At 49.9% G+C, this 18,172-nt stretch overlaps 1 protein-coding gene and 1 long non-coding RNA gene across 4 annotated transcripts in view; both read left to right on the top strand.

Annotated features, from left to right (window-relative positions):
• The first annotated feature begins 1,796 nt into the window (after window positions 1-1,796).
• On the top strand, window positions 1,797-5,156 carry LOC121095040. Its single transcript, XR_005829996.1, has 2 exons — window positions 1,797-2,037; window positions 5,085-5,156. It is a non-coding gene; the product is annotated as an uncharacterized LOC121095040 (long non-coding RNA).
• A 7,012-nt stretch (window positions 5,157-12,168) lies between these two features.
• RALGAPB (Ral GTPase activating protein non-catalytic subunit beta) overlaps window positions 12,169-18,172 on the top strand; it is a 65,573-nt gene continuing 59,569 nt past the window's right edge. For all 3 annotated transcript variants that reach the window (XM_040607968.1, XM_040607967.1, XM_040607966.1), the window contains exon 1: window positions 12,169-12,336. The gene's annotated coding sequence lies outside the window, so the exon portion shown is untranslated. The remainder of the gene's footprint in view (window positions 12,337-18,172) is intronic.

Raw genomic sequence — 18,172 nt, 5'->3', positions numbered from 1 at the left:
TCTTGCTTCTTCAGGAGTGTTGCCTCAGTTCAGTGAGACACATTTGGTAAGCTCTGCTCCCCTAGTCCAGTAAATTGTGCTAGAAAAGCTCCACACTGATTTTAAACTCAGCTTTTAAGACTACATTTCCTTTTTACTTTTCAACATAAACTGAAACACTGGTGCTAAACACAGTCTAACATGCTCCAGGATCTGAAAGACTGTCGTCCTCTTGTGTCTACAGAAAAAGAAAGGCAGAAGCTGAAGTAATGAGCCGCCAAGTCCTCCTATCTGAACACAGAAGACTCATGAGTGTGCCCGACATGGCAAGCAGAAGCAGATTCTTCTCCACTTGTAACCCTCATCTCATCACCTCAGCATTCAAGGACAAAAGCTCTTCCGGGTTTCCCAGATGCAACCCCCTGATGCTTAATAGACCTTTCCTATTCTCCAGAGCAAACACACATGTGACTTAGTCGCCCCAGTTTTGCTACAGACTTTGACTGTGATTCACACACTGCGACTGTGCTGTCACGGCCTTGATCATGCACACCCGGTTCCAGACTCCTTGTACTTGACAGGAATCAGAAAACAGATCAGACACCAGGCTCTCAACTGGCAAAGCAAAGCCCAAGGCACTGCCGCCAAGCCAGCCAGCAGCACTCCCAGCACTGCCCGGGAATCTAGTGACAGTACTACACAGCATCAGTTGTTTTGTAATGTCACGTTTTCTGCACCAGACTTCATAATGATGATTCTTAAGATAGTAGAAGCATCTGACTTTGCTACTATGTTTTGAATTACTCCCTGTGACTTAAATATTTTAAAAAGAAACAGACATTGACTTAAAATGATGATGCAAGGCAACAAAAAAAAAATATTTACAAGCTATTCCTTTCCCATTTGCACACTGACAAGACTGTACCGAATCAAAGAAAACCACCCCGTTTTCGTTGTCCAAAGCAAATAACGCAACTGAGAATTCCGAGACCTAAATACCAGAAAGGAACGCTACAGATAAGAGAAAGCACTAAAGCCCAGAGCACTCCAGTCCATTATTTAAATGAATAAAAATTTCAGTGAAAAAAACCGGGGCAGTTGCAAAGCGTTTCTCTTTTTCTCTCCAACGAAGCCGGGTATGACGAGGGATTATTTCCTAAATTCGGCTCCGTGAGGGAGCCGTACTTTCCTCCGGCGTCTCGTAACGGCAGCGGAGCCCTCCCTTAGCAGCGGCCTCTCGGCGGGAGACGCCGGAGGCAACGACCGCCCAGGCCCTGCGGGCTGCGGCCGCCTCAGCGACACTCACCCGGGGAGTGCCCCCCGGCCCACGCGGGGAACCCCTGCCGCCTTCCCGCTCACCGCCGGCCCCCCAGGACCGCGGAGCGGCAGCAGCAGCCGCGGGGCGCAGGGCTCGGCGAGTCAGACGATGCCCGCGGGCACAGCGAGCCGCTGACCCCGGCCCGCCCGCCGCAACGGCTCCCGCGGAGCCGCCGTGCGGCACCTGCCGCCGAGCGCCTCAACGGCGACGCCCAGTAGCCGCGGAAGACGCGCAGGGGCGGCTCCGGGGGTGTCCGGAGCCGGGGCCAGGCCCGCGGGCGGCAGCGGGGCTCACCTGGGCGACAGGTACCTCAGCAGCTCCGGCTGCCGCGGCATGTGGGGCGCTCTGCGCCTGCGCGCTGCGCTGCGGAGCCCGCACATGCGCGGCGCCCATTCGGGGGCTGGGACTACAAACAAGATGGCGGCCGGGCGGCGAGCGCCATCTTGGGGCAGGTCTCGGCGCATCGCCTTCCTCCCGAAGGGCTGGGCCCGGCCGCGCCGCACGCACCGCCGCTCCCCGGCCGGGCCCGGCTCCGCCCCGCCTCCTCGCTCTCTCAGCAGTCCCGTGAAAGCTCTGAGCGAGAGGAGCTCCCCAGCCGGCTCTGCTAGCGCGGTCGGGCAGCAGCGCCGCGCGGCGACCCGGGGCTCGTCAAGGCCAGAGACAGGCCGACTGCAAGCTGAGGGAGCGTGCCTTCAGCAACCCTCGGAGCCACCCCGAAGCACTTCTTGTGCTGGTCGGAGGTAAGATTAAATTGGTAGACCAAGCAAATTTGCTTGTTCCTTTCCCCCAGGAGGTTCTGGCAGCGTGCAGAAGTGAACGTTGGCGGAGCCCTCCCCGGGGTCACAGCACCAGGGTACCCTGTCCCGGGACCTGCTGCCTGAGCCCCAGCCGCGCTCTCCACGAGGGTGGCTATCCCGAACGGGCAGCGAGCTCTGCGCCACGGCGGGGGGCGTGCGCCATCCTCTGCCCCCTGCCGCCTTCGCCCCCTCCTCAGGCAGCTTCTCCAAATTCAAATACGTGGTTCCCAGGATAGCGTGACATCCCCAGTGCCTCTCACCTTACCTCGGTAGGGCCCTGCCCAAAACATCTAAAACCAAGGTATTGCCCAAACTAAATGCATATTCTGGTTTCTGGTGCCACCCAGTGGTCCTGTATACTGCTTCTAACTCGGTCCGTTAGCAATTAAAAGTCCGTTACTAGACAGCAGAGGAGGGGGAGCAGAGCTGCGATGGTATGTAGGTAAACCATTCCCGAATGCATTCCCAGTAGAAGAGAGCAGCACTGGGCCATACTGCCACTGCGGTCATCCCAGCCCTGTGCAGCGCCGTTGAGTGCCCAGTGCTCCCCCCTCCTTCTTATCTCTGAGCCCCAGCCCTTCCCCACATCACTCCCCTGAATTGCCTGTGAAATCCTGCCACTTACTTCAGCACCAGTTGCTACTTCTATCACCTTTTCCCACTTACCTGTTACATCTGCGCAATTTGTCTGATGTCCAGCTAGCTTTACATCGGTCCAGGGCCTTCTCATTTGCCAGCAGTCGCCCTCTTTGAGGTGGTATCAGAAGAATCCACCTTAACTGGGAAACCTCCAACTCATGCAGTTGCAAGTAGCTGCAGTCCGACTTCCTGCCACCAAGACCCAGCGAGGGCAGCACAGGGAACACACAGGGAGGCATTTTAGGTAAATAACACCCCTGTAAACAGGCAGACAAGCCCAGCTCTTTGGCCTTGTTAGCCACATAATGCTTCCCCGGTGTTGGTAGCAAGGTGGAGCACATTTGTTTCTCAGGCTCCTGGTGCTAGAGTGAACCCCATTCTTGCCTGAGTCTCAGGTCTTCAGAGACCACCCTGCAGATCTGAGCAACCCACCCCAGTGGTCCACTTCATTGTAGGTCACAGTATTAAATGTCAAGTCTTCCTGAGAGTCAGATTAGGTTCAGCACCACAGAGTTAGGCAATGTTACATGCTCACTCAAGTCTGGAGGCAAGCAGTGCTCCATTTTGCCAACAGATTGGATACAGCCCTCCCAACGTACCTGTTCACTTACAGTGCGCTGTTGCCTGGCTTTGCCAGGGCTATATACTGAAATTCCAGGGGCTGTGGTGACCATTTCTTCCATAAGTTTACTAGTTCAACTTGGACACCTTCCCTTTCTTTTAAGAAACTGTCAACAAGAAAACAGGATCCAAGATGAGTGTGTACCTGCCAGAGAACAGAGAGGGCTGGCTGGTCCCTGAGGGATGGGGCAGCTGGCCAGGGCAGAGGCCTTGCCAGCCAGAGCACCATCCCATCATACCCAAGCAAGCTGAGCAGAGCAGATCCAAAAGTGACGGCTAAGTTCAGTCAAGAGTCCAGATCACGAGGCACGTTTGTGGTGATAATGTAGGTCCAAGTCAATCTGCAGGTTGGAGTCAGGTCTGGTGATAAATAACCAGCATCAGCTGCAGCCTAGTGATTGCTGGGCAGGTCCATGGGGACAAGGTGGGTACACAATCAAGCTGGAAAATCAGTCCACAGCTCAGGATCAGCTTGGGCCACACATAGCTGAATCAAAGCTACAGAATGGTTCTCCTATAACATAGCTCAGGCAGGGACTAGAGACCCCCTGAGCCTCGTTAGATGAGACTCCTGAGCAGGGTGTGTGTGGGTAGAAGCTCATGTGAGGCTGGTCAGGACCATTAGGGCCTATTAGTGCATGGAGGGCCCTGGCAGTACCTCCCAAACCCATGTGGGAGTACCTGAAGTCTGATACACACTCCCTGCTCCACACACCCAGAACTGGCGGATTCCCCTCGTGCAGCTCCCTCCTGGGGAGCCCAGGGGCCCTCCAACAAATCCCAGAGCAGTTCAGGCAGTCAGCACTGGCTGTACCCGCTGTACCTCACCTACGAAGACAGTGATTTTCTTTCAGATCCCTCTCAAGATGTGAGAAGTGTGCAGTAAGTGCTCACTGGGAACCAGCCAGCTCCTAAATGTGTTGGCTAAGACAGTCCTGTGATGGGCCTCAGTGCACCAGCAACAGAGGCTTGAGTGGCCCTGACCAACCTCCCTGGGGGGACTGCTGCCCCTGGGAGCCCCGCTGCAGCTTGGCCCTGGGCCCTCCCTCCCTGGGCTGTGGTGTAGGGGTGCCTGTCTCCAGCTGTCTTTTGTCATGGCATCTGATGGGACCTTGGCTGTTAAGAAGCTTGTCTCTTGGGCAGACTCCTTCAATACATTAATTAATACAATAAATTATAGCCCACCAACCTTATCCTGAGCAATTAATTTTTGTCTTTTTTCCTTTTGTTTCATATCAATACTTTTTTATATAAAAGCATTTAAGAAATAGCATGCCTAGTGGTGTCTGCCCCTCTTCTCACACAGGCCCAAGCTTTTCATGATACCTTTGTGTTTGCTTGGGCTGCCAAGAGCAAGAGGGGAAGGAAGAGGGGTAAGTGTGGACCTGTGCAGGCACTATATGAAACAGTCAGTAGCACTCCTTAAATTTGTAGGTATTATGTAAACTAGATTGGCTGTTGAACAGAGGTGGAAAGAGTGGAATTTCCTGCCACAAGACTGTACAATCATTGCAACAGTCCTCCAGCCTAGGATGTTGGTTTTAGGCTCTCTGGTGTGGCTGGTCCCCATGCTGTGCTGGCTGCTGTCAATACGGCTTATTTCATCTGTACATGTGCTGCGGCATAGCAGTCCAGGACCTGCAGAAAGCAGCAGCATTTGCCCTAGCTAGGCTAACACCACCTCCTTCCACGTGTTTTTAGCTGACCTGTGTCTTTTTTTTCCCCCACAGTCCTCACAGAAGACAGTGTTACTTCCTGTTTTTCTCAGAGAAGACACTAATAAAAAGAACTGCTAAAAATTACTTACAGAACTGTATGCTGTTGCATTGAGGATCCAATGTAGTAATAACCGTATTGTGGGCATAAGTGAGGGCTGGGAAGCAGAGGGCTCTCTGACTGTAAGGCAGTCAGCCTTGGGGCTCCCCAATGCTTTTGCAGTCGTTCAGTTTCATATCAGTGTGAGTGCCCTGTGCCCTGGCACAGTGTGGCTTTGGCCTAAGGCACCAACTGGGTGCTAGGGGGGGGGCTGATGAGGCAGCTCTCAAATGAGTCCTGGGTGGGCCACCTGACTTCACACCAGGAGAACACGGGTCGTTGTTTATTTCGGAACAAGCAGGGTATAACTGCAAACCTTCTCATGTCAGCCTAAACCCTTCACAAATCTTTGGCTGAATGTTCTTTCTTGCCAAAATCTACAGTGTACACAAGCTGATCTTGGAGATCAGTAGCAGTGAAACAGCTACTCTACCCACCCAGGGCTGTAGTTCAAAATACTAAGGCAGTCTTGAAATTGCATTGTATTTTAATTTAATTACTTTTCAAGCTTTCTAGAAAAAATAATTGTTCACTACAAAGTGATAAAACTGTCTTAAGCCAACTTAACCCTCATCCACCGCTTGTGAAATATGCACATTAAGTGCACTAAATACTTGGAGTGTTTGCATTCAGAGGAAAGTTGTATTTGGAAAACAACAGCTAGAATTCAGACTGTCCCTGTCAACCTCTTTTCTGCCTAATCCAAATCAGATTTCCCCAAATGCTACTGCTTTTTTTTGCAGTCAAAGACGTTAGAGCATCTTCTCTGCATATTTGCATTCAGCTGTCTCCACAGAGGGTATCTGCCAGAGCCACCAGCTTTGGCAAAACAGACTCCCCCTCAAAGCATCTAATTGAACTAAAAAGCTGCTGTGAGCAGTCTGATTCTGCAAGTAGTTCAAAACTTAACATTTCTCCCTCTGATAGCTTTAGTGACAGCACAAAAAGAAGCATGCAGCATATGCAGCTGCAGTGCAAGGTAAAGGGAGCCTATTCCATTATTTTTCCTACTCATTTGAATCATTGGGGCCTGTCCTGGGTGATGGATGGTGCATTTCCATCAGACACAAGGGAGGGACAGCAGTGAACAGCCTGGGGCTGGCCCTTGGCAGGCACCTCTGTTTTCTGTTAGAGTAGCCAGGGGAACAGTGGGCTACGAACATAACTATGCCATCTATACATGCATGTGCCTCATCGGGTTCATCCAGATCTGCTGGGCTGGTGTGATTTCCCATGCCTTTCCAGTTTTATGAGGAGAGCAAAGCTGCCTGGATCCAGAGGGCAGAGCTGTCCCAGCAGCAGCTGGATCCAGCTCTCCTGCAGAGGCAGCCCACTGCCGTGCATGCTGTGATGGCCTCTCCTGCTGGCTGTGCTCTTCAAGCATCTTCCCAGGCTACAGAAGTCATAACTGCTCATCTCCAGTCACCAATGGGAAATGAAAAAGGGTGCTACACTGCAAGCCAGAGATACACGGGGAATGGGAAATCTGAGAGGCAAGTTGTGCAAGAGCCTGATGTAAGGGCATGTGTTTCCAAAGCAGTGGCCTGTTCGAGCCTGGCAAGCTCACTGCATGGTGTGCTGGCCGCAAAATGAGCCGTTGGTTCAAACCGGCTGCTCAAAGAACTCCTGCAAAAGGCTGCTCCTTCTCTGTAAGACACAGCACTGGAATGTGATGCTCCGAGGTTGCTCAGGGTTGCCAAGCTGCTCTGCGCAAACCTCGTTTCTTTGTACTGGAGCCAACGATTCCCTTGTGTCTTCTGGGGCCTTCAGGGAAGTGGAGGAATGGAAAGGAGCGCTCTGCTTACTGCACAGGCATGTTGGAAAACACCTCACACATCACGCTACACATCTGTGGCACTGACCATTTACTGAGAAGTCTGAGTGGGGCAGCACTGCTTGCTGTGCAAAAAAGGGCAACACTGAGGCCAGCCGCTCTGTTTTCTCAAGGCACAAAGCCACCTTGCGTAAGCTAGATGGTTCATGGTTGAGGGGCACTGACCAGGTGTGAAAGGACCATGTACCTGCTCAGAAGCTCCACTGAACCTGAAGGGCTCTTCTGCTCATATTCAGCACAAAACCCAGCAACTGGGAGTGCTGCTTTCTGTGTGCAAGTAGGGGTAGCTCTGTATCTTCCAGCTTAGAAAACAGACCACATCAAATTATTTTTTCTTTTATAAATCCATGCCTTTTCTTCAATAAATATTTACTTGTTTAGTATTTACTTTTTAGTATTACAAGTGCTTCACTTCCTAGGAGGTATTAATCGAAACTATAGCAATGAATGCTAAGCATGACTGAAAGTGTATGTTAGAGGTGTGCAGTGGAAGTAATGGGAAATGTGAGAATGTAACCGATGGGCAGCATGTTTTCACATTTTTTCTGAAAAAGCTCTAAGTGGGACAACAACACTAGGATGATAATAAAAGATGTAAGAAAATCTTCACAAGACACCTGGGGTATTCTCTCAACACAGAAGAGCAGGCTGAGGAAGTAGCCAAAATACTCAGATTAAAGCTATACATTTATATGTATATGTACATAAATGAATGGTCATGATTATAGGTATGTTATTTATGATATATTAATTATATATTACATGACTACATTATGATATATGGTGAACTGATGTAATATGGATATAGAATTAACTGAAGGCATGGTCCTAGAGACTGAGTAGTTTTGGCTGGAGCTTTGGACCGGAAATATGCTCAACGTGTGGAAAATAATTAGTGAATTAAAACATGAATGATGGAAGACAGCCGGTAAGAAAACACACAGTGCAGTGTAATAAGGAACTGATGAAATGTTTACAAAACTGAGCTCTAGCTTATATATGAGCTCCTGAAGCTCAGACATCAGTGTGCTGTTCAGCTGCAGCACAACACTTGCCTGTCTACAGGACACCTGCATGACAAATTCAGTGTCTTATCAAGCTGGGCAGTAGTTCCTCACAGGGTTCCGGGCTGACTCTGAAGCAGGCAGCTGTGGGCAGCGGTTGCTTTCTGGGCGTGCAGGGTGGGATGGTGCTCCCAGGCTTTCTGCCCAGCTGGGCACCAGGAGTGGGCAGGGGGAGGGGGAGAGGCAGACCCTGAAGAGAGCAGCTGGACACAGGTGCGATGACAAGCTTCTCTGTGAGGTCCAAGGTCAAAGCAACCTCCATCTCTGTCTCTTCACTAAGTGCATGGAGGTTCATACCAAGAGAAAATTTGAAAGGTTTTCAGAAGCCAGCCAAAGCCTTTGCATTGCTGTTTACTACAGAATAGTTTCAGGCTATTCCCTGGCTGAGGTTTTTCTTTATGAGGAATGAATCAGCCAGACAAATCTGTTTAAAACTGAAGTAAGTAGAAAAAATCTTAAGACAAATTGCTCATAGGAAGAAATTGCTAGCACTAGATCATACTTGCTCCTGTGTTGTAGACTAAACAAGAAATTAGTCGCCTGCCTGCTTATGTAACCATAAAACAAAATGCCCTTGATATGAGAGGAATGGGATGTGGCAAATGCAATTCCACTTTTTAAAAAGGACTTGGGGAACTACGAGCCATTGAGTCTAGTGTCTCTATCAGGCAAATGTATGGAAGCTATACCAAAGAATGTAATTGATAGAAGTAGGAAAAAAAATAATGGTAAAATAGTGATGAGTCACGATGATTTTATAGATGGGAAAGTGCTTCACTGGCAAGGCAGGGAGACTGGAGGCTCCCCAGCAAGGGAGGGCAGGAGTCCATCTGGGTCCCAGGAGACAGAGCAGAGTGCCTGTCTGGAGAGCAGAGAGGCCAGGGCTGAGCCCAGTTCCCTCTTCCTGGCTGGGCTCAGCCCCCCTGCAGCTTGCTCACTGCCTGCTGCACAGGGGCGATGGGAGCTAGCACTCGGGGTGCCCCAGCTGTGCTGCTGGGGGGGAAGCATGAGACCGCTGGGGAGGGGTGCAAGGGGTGATGCCCACCTGCCTGCAGCTCTCAGTACCGAGTGACTGGGCAGGGAGAAACCAGCGACTCCAGATGAAACCATCTCAGATTTGAAAGTGAGCCTTGAATTTTGAAAGGAGGTTTTCAGAGAGAGTTGAGAACTGCATTTTTACTTCCCCATTCTCAGTTGAGTTTAATTAATATCCCATCCCAGTTACTGCTGCATACAATTTAAACCACAATGGGGCTTCTTGGAGAATGTAACTATTAGACCAGAGTTAATAGCACCAATTAGTGGGTGGATGACATTCTCTAGCTTTCAAAAAAATCTTAAATTTAAAACAAACCTTTTTTTTTTGTTCTTTGAATGCCAATGGCCTTTCTCTGATGATGTCCTTTCTTTGAGAACTGTTGTTCAAAATATGGATGAAGACTGTTTGCTGAGTGCTGCTGTCTTCTACCTGGACAGCCAGGCTTGTGTTTTGAAAGCCCACTGTAAGATCCTCGTTGGCCAAAGGGTAAGAAAACAAGGCTAGTGCAAACTGCTGCTACAAAGTGGTGATTACAAGCAGTTTTAAGCTAAACCGACAGATGTGGGAAAAGGGAAAGCTTACCTGATACCACCCCAGTTTTCTGTTTGTAATCCCCTGGCCCACCCAATTTTGTCCCCAGCACACAGTTTTTCCCTGGAATCCCTTTGAGGTTATTGTCCCCACACATGTGCTCCTGGGCATTGGGCCTTTAGTTCTGGCTTTCCAGTTCTGTGGGTGGCATGCTGGTGTTTTGCACAGCATAAACACCAAAGGCTGCCCCAGTAACAGTGGCTTGGAGCCATGTGTGGGAGCCTCCTCGCCAGGCACAGGCTTGGTCTCTCCTTTGCATGGCCAGAGGGTGCTTCTCGGTCAGCCCACAGGCCTGGCCCCAAGCCCTGGACATGTGCAGGTTGTCTGCACCCCGTGGGGTCAGGACTGCCCCACAGACCTGCAAACTGTGGTCCCTGAGCTTGCCTTTTCTTATTTCATTTTTCTGTTTGCAGCTAAACTTTGAGTTCACCTCTTATTACACAATCTTCTCATGGATACACTTTTTTATATATTTATGTTATGCAAATAAACTATATAAAAGTGCATCTGTGTCTTTATAACGTATTTTACATATTTGCACAGCTCTGTAAAGATAGGTTTGTATATATAAATATCTCTATAGCAGGTCATGTAGCTGCCACGACGGAACCCACCATCCTGTAGCCTGCATGGCTGTCATCCTCTGCTACCCACCTCAGGCCTGTGCTTGCTGCCCTGGTGCAGGTGGTCATGTAGCCCCTGGAAGAAAGGCATTCCAGTTCTGTGAGGAATCAGTTACAATATCCTTTACTGGAGGGAATATCAGAGGGAAAAAGAGGATAGCAGAGACAGCCTTATGGCCCTGTCATTGTGGTCTTTAAGGTCTTAAAGGGTTTTCCTCAAAGTAAACAACTCCGTAATTTCTGCAGTTAGGCAACATGCTGTTTGATGAATTTGCTTCAAGATAAAGACAAGGACAGGCTGGTGGCATCATCGCCACGTGCTGTGTAGGAGCTGCATGCAAGCTTCTCCAGTACCATCGGCTGGCAAAGCCCATCCTGTGGCCAGGGGCTGCGCACAGCCTGGTGGGCAGCCCGGCATGGGCCTGAAAACGGAGCTCCCCACATGGCATACACAGCCTGGGCAGGCCAGTGCCCTTAAGGTCTGTGGTTGGGTGGGTCACCAGCCCCTCAATGCTCAGCAGTATCCCATCAGATCAATGTGGGCACTGGGGATGGCGATCTTCCAGCATGCTCCAGGAGCACTGATCTCCAAGCACGCTTTGGCTTGGCTTTGGAGAGGGAGCCCTGTATGGACAGGGAAGGAAGGGACAATGATCTTAACTTTCTTTACACATGAATACAGCTAACATGACAATGGTAAGGTGTGTGAACACTGTGCTAAGATACAGAGAAGACAAGCAGCGCAAACTGCACTGATCTGGGGAAGCAGTGCACAGGTAGCAGGCAGCCCCGAGGCCATTCTCAGTGGTTTTGAAAACCACAAGGAAAAGAGCAGAAAGGTGGCTCACCACAGGCTGCTGCAGATAACCCCCAAGTTCTTTTCCTCTGCTGCTGTCAAGCTTAATGTAGGAGGCCAGAAGGAGCGTTTGCACCCCTGATACAGCAGGCAAGGGGCCGAGAGGCAGATGGGCTCAGCAAGCAAACTGTGGTTTGGGGGACAGTGGATCCATGAGCCAGCTCTGCGCGGCTTTAGTTGCATCATGTCTCCGCAGGTGTGTTTGCCGGCTCTGAGCCTCTCTGCTTGTGCACTGAACTCCCTTTCCACACAGCCTTCTCAGTCCTTGCTGCACGTACTGCCACCGCAGCCTCATCTCTCCAGAGCATTTTGGTTTGGGGTTTTTTGTTTGTTTGTTTTGTGGTTTTTTTTTAATTTTATTTTGTTTGTTTGGTTTTTTTATTGGGCACCAGAGATTCATGGTTGTGTCCTGTAAGGGCCCCCCTCTCCCCTTGGGGCAGATCAGATTTAGAGCACCGAGCAAATCTTTACTGTAAACATCTTGCCCCTCGCCATCAGCAGCTTCCCGTGCAGAGGGCCGTAGAACAGAGGCCTCGCTGCAGGGCAAGGGCATGGTCTGCACTCGCTACGCGGGCAGCGTTGCGGCAGGGGCGCGGAGACCCGGCCCCGTGAAGCAGCCCGTGAGGCCGGGCCGAACCCCGGGGGTGCGGGATGAGCGGCGGGAGAAGTGCTGAGAGAAGAGAGGGGGCAGGCAAAGGCCTACCCGGGACTGGGGGCGGCGGGGAGCCGCGGGGCAACCCGGACGCCGGGGGCGGCGGCCCGCGGGCGGGCCTGGACAGCGCGGGCGGGCGCGCGCGGCCCCTTTAAGAGAAAGGGCAGGACGCCGGCGCCAGACGCGACCGCCGGCGGCATGCGCATGCGTAGAGTCTTATCCCGTGACTTATTCGGCGCTGCTGGCGGAGGGGTCGAGTACCAGGGTGGGGCGTTATGTTCCAGGGTGGGTGCGCGCATGCGCATCGCGCCGAGGGGCCCGGCCGGCTGCTGTGCGCTTTGTGGCGCTGCCGGAAGTGGCCGCGCGGAGTGGGGCCGAGCGGAGCGGGGCAGCGCGGAGCGGCGTCTCCTCTGTGTCGTCTCGGCTGCCGCGGGCACCATGGAGCCAGCGGCCTGAGGGCGGAGCGGCCGGCCCTGCCCCGACATGCCCGCCGGGCCCCTCGGCGCAGGTAAGGCGGCCAGGGCCCTCCCGCCGCGGCGCGGCCCGCGCCCGGCCCGGCCCGGCCCGGGCCACTCCTGCCGCCGGCGGGGCCTGTGGCGGCGTGGCGCCGCCCGTGAGCCTCCGCCGCGCTGACTGACCTCAGCACTGCCCGCCGCGGGGCCGGGCCTGCGGGCGCGACGGGGCCGGAGCAGGCGCGGGGCGCGGTCGCCCGCCGGGGTTTCCGCGGTCGCCTCGGGCAGCTGGCGGGGGCCCGGCCCGTGCCGCGGAGCCGCCGTAGGGTGGGTGGGAGCGGGCCTCGAGGGGCCTGTCGCACCGGTCCGCGGTCCTCCGCGGCCTGTGCCCTCTGTCCGGCCCCGGGGGAAGAATTTGGGCCGCGTTCCGGGTCTCCGAGAGGAGCGTGAGGTGTCGCCCGCGGCCCAGGAGCTGCGTCCCCGGGTGCCAGGGTACTGCGAGCGGGAGTGTGGTCGTGAGGGAGGAAAAAGTTTTTGTCACTGTTTGCTTGTGGACTTTTTTACAAATAATTCGGTGGTGCCTGGCTGCAGATTTCCTGGGCTTTGCTATGATTCTGCTTTCCCTTGTTTATTTTTAATGACATTTGATCTTCAGGGCCTGTGGGCAGTAGATCACATTTCTTTTGGGAGCTGGTGAACAGCAGCAAAAGCACAGTGAGGCTTGGTCGCCGGGCTAAGGGGGCTTTCATCTTCAGGGGATCCCTTCCTGGCTGTGCAGCTTGTAGAGTTGCACAAGGAACCGGACTGAGGAAGAAGTGCAAGTGTGAAATAAGCCATTGAGTAGAAGTGGGAATAACTCTAGGTCAAGGAAACACATTGTTTTGCAAACACACTGTTTTGCAGTGGAGTTCCTTATGTGGTTTTTAGCACAAGTGAAGGATGTGAAAACTCCTTAAATTCTCAGATGACCTGCCTGGAAGGTAATTTTCTCAATCATGCTTTTAAAGAAGAAGATGATAGAAGGAAAGTAGTGCTAAAATCTGAGTAATGAACTTGAAAGCAGAGTAATAGCCAAAATACTGCAAAAACAACAGCCAATTTTGTTTCTTATTGCTCTGTTAATCTTCAGATACGACAGTTTCCAACTTTTAGGCAGCCACCTTCTCTGTGGCAGGTGCCCTGCTTCCTTCTTTGGGAAGGGTGGTGTGCAGCAGCATTCCCAGAGACCAGAACGGTGATGGGGTCTCAGAAGTCAGTGAATTGGGAGTTCTGGGGACAGTGACACCCAAGCCTTGTGGCTTAAGTGGCACGTTTAAGTGGTTTGAGAGCCAGCCTTCCCTGTGTCAGATTCATGCATTAACTTCTGGTACAGTTGGGTGATAAAATCAGACGTTCATCTTCCCGGGGCAAGCAGAGCTGTGATTCCCCTCTCATCTACACAGTAGCACTGGCTGAATGGCCTGGGAAAGGATGACATGAGTTCCTGTTTTTGTTGTGCCTTATCTCTTCCTGCCTTGACTTTACACTTTTTTTTTCCTTATTTACTAGTAATCCTGACATGCATCTGTTTGTTATTTAACAAAATACTGACTTAAAATACCAACTTTCTTCTAGTGTTTTACTTGGATGCATCTTTTGTTTGGCTCTTGCTTTTTTTTTTATATCTTTGCCTGCTATTTGCTCTGTTGTCCTTTACACATGGTGTGTGCCTAGGACAGAACGTACCCTTTAGATGGACTCCAAAGGTTACCTGCCTGGAGGAGTCTGAGCTTTAGTTCTGGTGGGCTTAGTATGAGAGGGGTCAAGTTAGTCCTGGCAAAATCAGTCACTTGCTCCAGGATAAACTTTAAGGGCAGAGGAGCAGCAGCAAGGTGGGACAAGTGGACATGTGGCAGTTGTCCAAGGTCAGGATGTCCATAGGCCTCAGGTGGCTTGAAAAATTGCTCATAAACCTCTTTGGTATGTGATCCAGGGAAGACAAGTTGTGGCAAGGTGGCTTTCTGGCATTAATTATTGCCTCTAGCAAGCAGATGTCAGTACTGTCGGTGTAGTAGGGGTTGTATTAGAGAGAGGGATCACTTGTTTTCTGTGAAATACTTGTGAAGTATATCTAATATCCCAGAACTCTTATGGTATAGACCCTTAATGTTGATGCTTCTCTAGTTTAGGCTCTCTTAGGTCTTCAGCCTTCCTTGGGCGTCTCTCTACTGATGGTCTTTGCATCTACTCTATTAACAACAGTTGCCTCTGCTTTTTTTCATTCTGATAAAACCCAAGTAGCATCCATTTTTGGGACAATTTGTCTTTGTGCTTGAGATGCTTTTGCATTGTATGTGCATATTTTGTTTTATGTATGCAGCTGCTGAGCACAAAGGGCTACAAGGTCACATTTGCCCCCAATACTTTCCTTGCTCAGCACACACTTTCTGAAGAACTGCTTCGTACACCAGTATTAGATCTCTGACCTCTCCCCTGCACACACTCCAAAAAACCCACCTTTTCTTTAGGCTCTCAGCTCCTGCATGTTCCTTCAAAGTAACTGCAGAATGTGGGTCTGTTAGGTAATTCCCACTGTTTAACTTATCCAGGAGTCAAAATACTTTGGTTGTAGCTGTTCATATTAAGTCTATGGGGACTGGAAATAGAACTTTAAATATTTCTATTTTTTAGTTTTATGGGCTCCTTCGTAAGTTCTTCCAAGCTCACTAACTTCTACAGTGTTTATGAACAGAGGATCTTTGGTCTTAAATGCTGAAACATCCATTTTCAGGTTTATATGGTGATAGCTACTATAATTCCTAAGCTGAAATGGATCCTGAGGGAATATATTGAAACTCAAATTATTTACCATGCTAATGAATATTGGAATTTTGCTCAGTTTCATAGTAGATGATAAATATTTTGACTTAATTTCTCCATTGTTCTGCCAGTGTTAATGCTGACAATTTCTTTCCAGATCTGTCTGTCTGTGAGAATCTGGGGATGTTTTATTTAGTGCAGCCTCCAGGAACGTAAACATAGGTTGACACCTTTGCAACTTGAGAGTGTGTAAAACTGCTTGGTAAACTTAAGGGTTTTATTTATTCTTCTTCCCACCCTTCCTCTTAATTAGGTTGCTTGTCATTCTGAGAGTTCTTAGTGATTTGAACCTCAATAAGATGTGTTTATGTGAAATATGAATATTAGTCAGCTGTGTGAAACTTAGGATATGTTATTTGGGCCAGTAACAGTGCTTTTTTGAAGCTGAAATGCAGAAGCATTGCAAAAATAAATAAAATCGGGGTATGCTGTTTGTGCAGTGTGACAGTCGCATTTTATTTTTTTAATTTGCTGTTTAAGTTATTTGTGATAAATACAGCCTCCTCTGAGGGAGCAAGTCGAAGCATTAGGTGCCTTTTGTCTAAAGCAAGTTACAGGACTGTCAGTATGTTGAATCTGTTGAGAGTACTGAACAGATACAGTTGTGTGGAGAGAGTTACCAGACTTTTTTAAACTTATGTCCAGTTATGAGAAGCTTCATAGTAGATGGGTTTAGCTATGCCCCAATCCTAACAGATGGCAGTGCTTTCAAATTCGAATGGCAGTTGAAGGGGAGTCTTAAATGACAAGTAACTTCTAGTCCTTGCAAACAAAAACTTAGTGCTTGCTAAATGTAGGGGATGAATAAAACAATACCCTAGGAAATCCCACCTCAAAAGGATTTTACATCTGAAGCAATTGTTTGTCAGTATTCATTGTATATTGATAAAACCAATAGATTATTTCTTTTATGGTAAGACCAAAGGAAGTGTTGACGATTAACAAGATGCAGATTTGATCATTATGTTTATGTATGAAGATCAGGCAGCAGGCTGAGTGCATGTGGTATCAGAGGCTTTGGTTACCCTGCTGCTGCTAAACCTCTCTTAAACATGGCATATTATATCTATCCTGTATCTGTTACAAGTGCTGCTCTTCTTGGAAGTGTGGAAGGGTCACCCAAAAAAGCTTTGCTTCAGCATAGCAGGGAGCTGCATGAAGGCAGGTGGTTGTATCCTCCCATTGCCTTGCCCTAGTGCAATGAGGGTTTTCCAAAATCCAGAAGAATTTGGGGATCCTCATCCTCTCTGACTCTTGTCTTCTAGACAAGAAAGACCCTGCATAGGTGCTGCCTACGATTTCTTTGTGCTGTGTAACATTTCCATGCTTCTGGAAACCCTATTCTGGTCTAAGGGCCATTTGCCGTTATCAGCACTCGGGTAAGTTCCTGCCATGAGCTGTTAGCTGCTGGTTCTTCCACTGGGGTGTTGTGATGGAAAGTACATGCTGCTTTATCAGTTGAAATCAGTTTATTTAAACCAATGCTGCTGCTGAAATGGTGTTATGTGCTTCTGTGCTGAACTTGAGCAATAAATGGGAGGGATGAGTGCCTTCACCCTTCCCTTGTGGTGAGCAGCAAAGCTGGAGGGGCAGGGGAAAGGGGTGCACTGCTCTTGTGGTAGAAGCAGTGCTGTGGGCCTGAGAGAGGAAAGGGTACTCTTGCAAAGGGGATGATATTTCACTTCTGTCCCTCCTTCCCCTCCAAACACAAGCTGGAGACTAAGGGAGGTGGGGCAGCAAGGGAAGGTTCAAGAGGCCTTATGGGTATAGGATATGAAAGGAAAAGATAGCAGTAGGGAAACATATATAATGAAATCAAGCAGTGACTGAAGCCGTCACTAAGGATTGTGGGTCATGTGCATTTTGTTTTTCTTGTTTGTTTTTTTGTTGTTGTTGTTGTCACTTCTCTGTGTCCTAAGAGCTAGTGTCTTGGAATTGTTGTTTTTCTCTAAGCCTAAGGGTTTTGACCACAGTGGCACATACCCCCTGCCCCTGGAGGAGAGAAACTGCCTAAACTTCCTGCAGGCTGTGGCTGCTCTGATTAATTTACTATCAGATGAGCACATGTAATTGCCACCTCAAACCAGGAAGTACACAGTATGGAAAACTAAGATCTTGCTGCCTTGTTTTCGCTCCTCCCTCAAAGGGAATCGTTGGGCTTTTTATGTAGGTTTTTGGGTGTAAATAAACATTCACAGAGCCTGCTAAATAGGCGGACTTGTTTAATGGGGGTTTGTCCCTGAGAAGGTGCTTTCCAGGCCTGGCTTCTTGTATGGTTTTGGGCCGAGGAATGTCTAAGGGAGGCATTAAAAACAATTCCTGTGTAACTAACAGTCTTCCAAAATGTGCCAGCTAAGTGTAGTTGGCAAACGGTCCTTGGGGTGCCATTTGTGACAGCTTGAGCTGATCTAAGCTGTGGCTGTTGTACACTTCTTGCTTTTCTTCTGTGCCAACCCTCATTTCCTTGGTTTCTTGTCCACATGGTCAGCTGGCTCAGATAACTGATAATACTGCTGGTGTTGTTGGGAGAGAAGGGAAGAGGGAGTGTAGTCCCAATTCTGATGGCTTAGGCTGCCTTGGTACCACCTGTTTAAGCAGCAGTTGTAATGTTGTTGTGAGTAGGTACAAAAGCCTGCTATTGCCAGAAGAGATGCTCCTGCCACCCCCCTGGCCATGTGTCCTCACTGCTCCTTTGTGTTGGCACACGTGTTCATTGTACCTGAGTTAGATCAAATCTTGATCCAGCTAAAAACTGTCTCGGGTGACAAACCTTTGTGCTGGCTTAGCTTTCCGAAGGTTTTGTGTAGATGAAAACCAGCAGTGCCTGGTAGATCTCCTTCTGCCCAGTGCTGCCTGGTGAGACTGGACAGCTGTCCTATGACTAGCTGCTGGTTTTGTCACACACCATGCCTCCCTGCTGCCTGGGGCTGCTTGCTCTGGCCAAGCTTCCAAACCTGTTTCTGTCCAGCAGGTAGCTGTGTGTGTGGTGATGGTGCAGCATGATCGGGGAAGAGAGGCATACCCTGACATGCT

Source organism: Falco naumanni, chromosome 10 (assembly GCF_017639655.2).
Source record: "Falco naumanni isolate bFalNau1 chromosome 10, bFalNau1.pat, whole genome shotgun sequence".
In the NCBI taxonomy this organism is placed as follows: domain Eukaryota; kingdom Metazoa; phylum Chordata; class Aves; order Falconiformes; family Falconidae; genus Falco; species Falco naumanni.
Note: the sequence above shows the minus strand (reverse complement) of the source record. Positions and strands in the feature narration are given on the sequence as shown.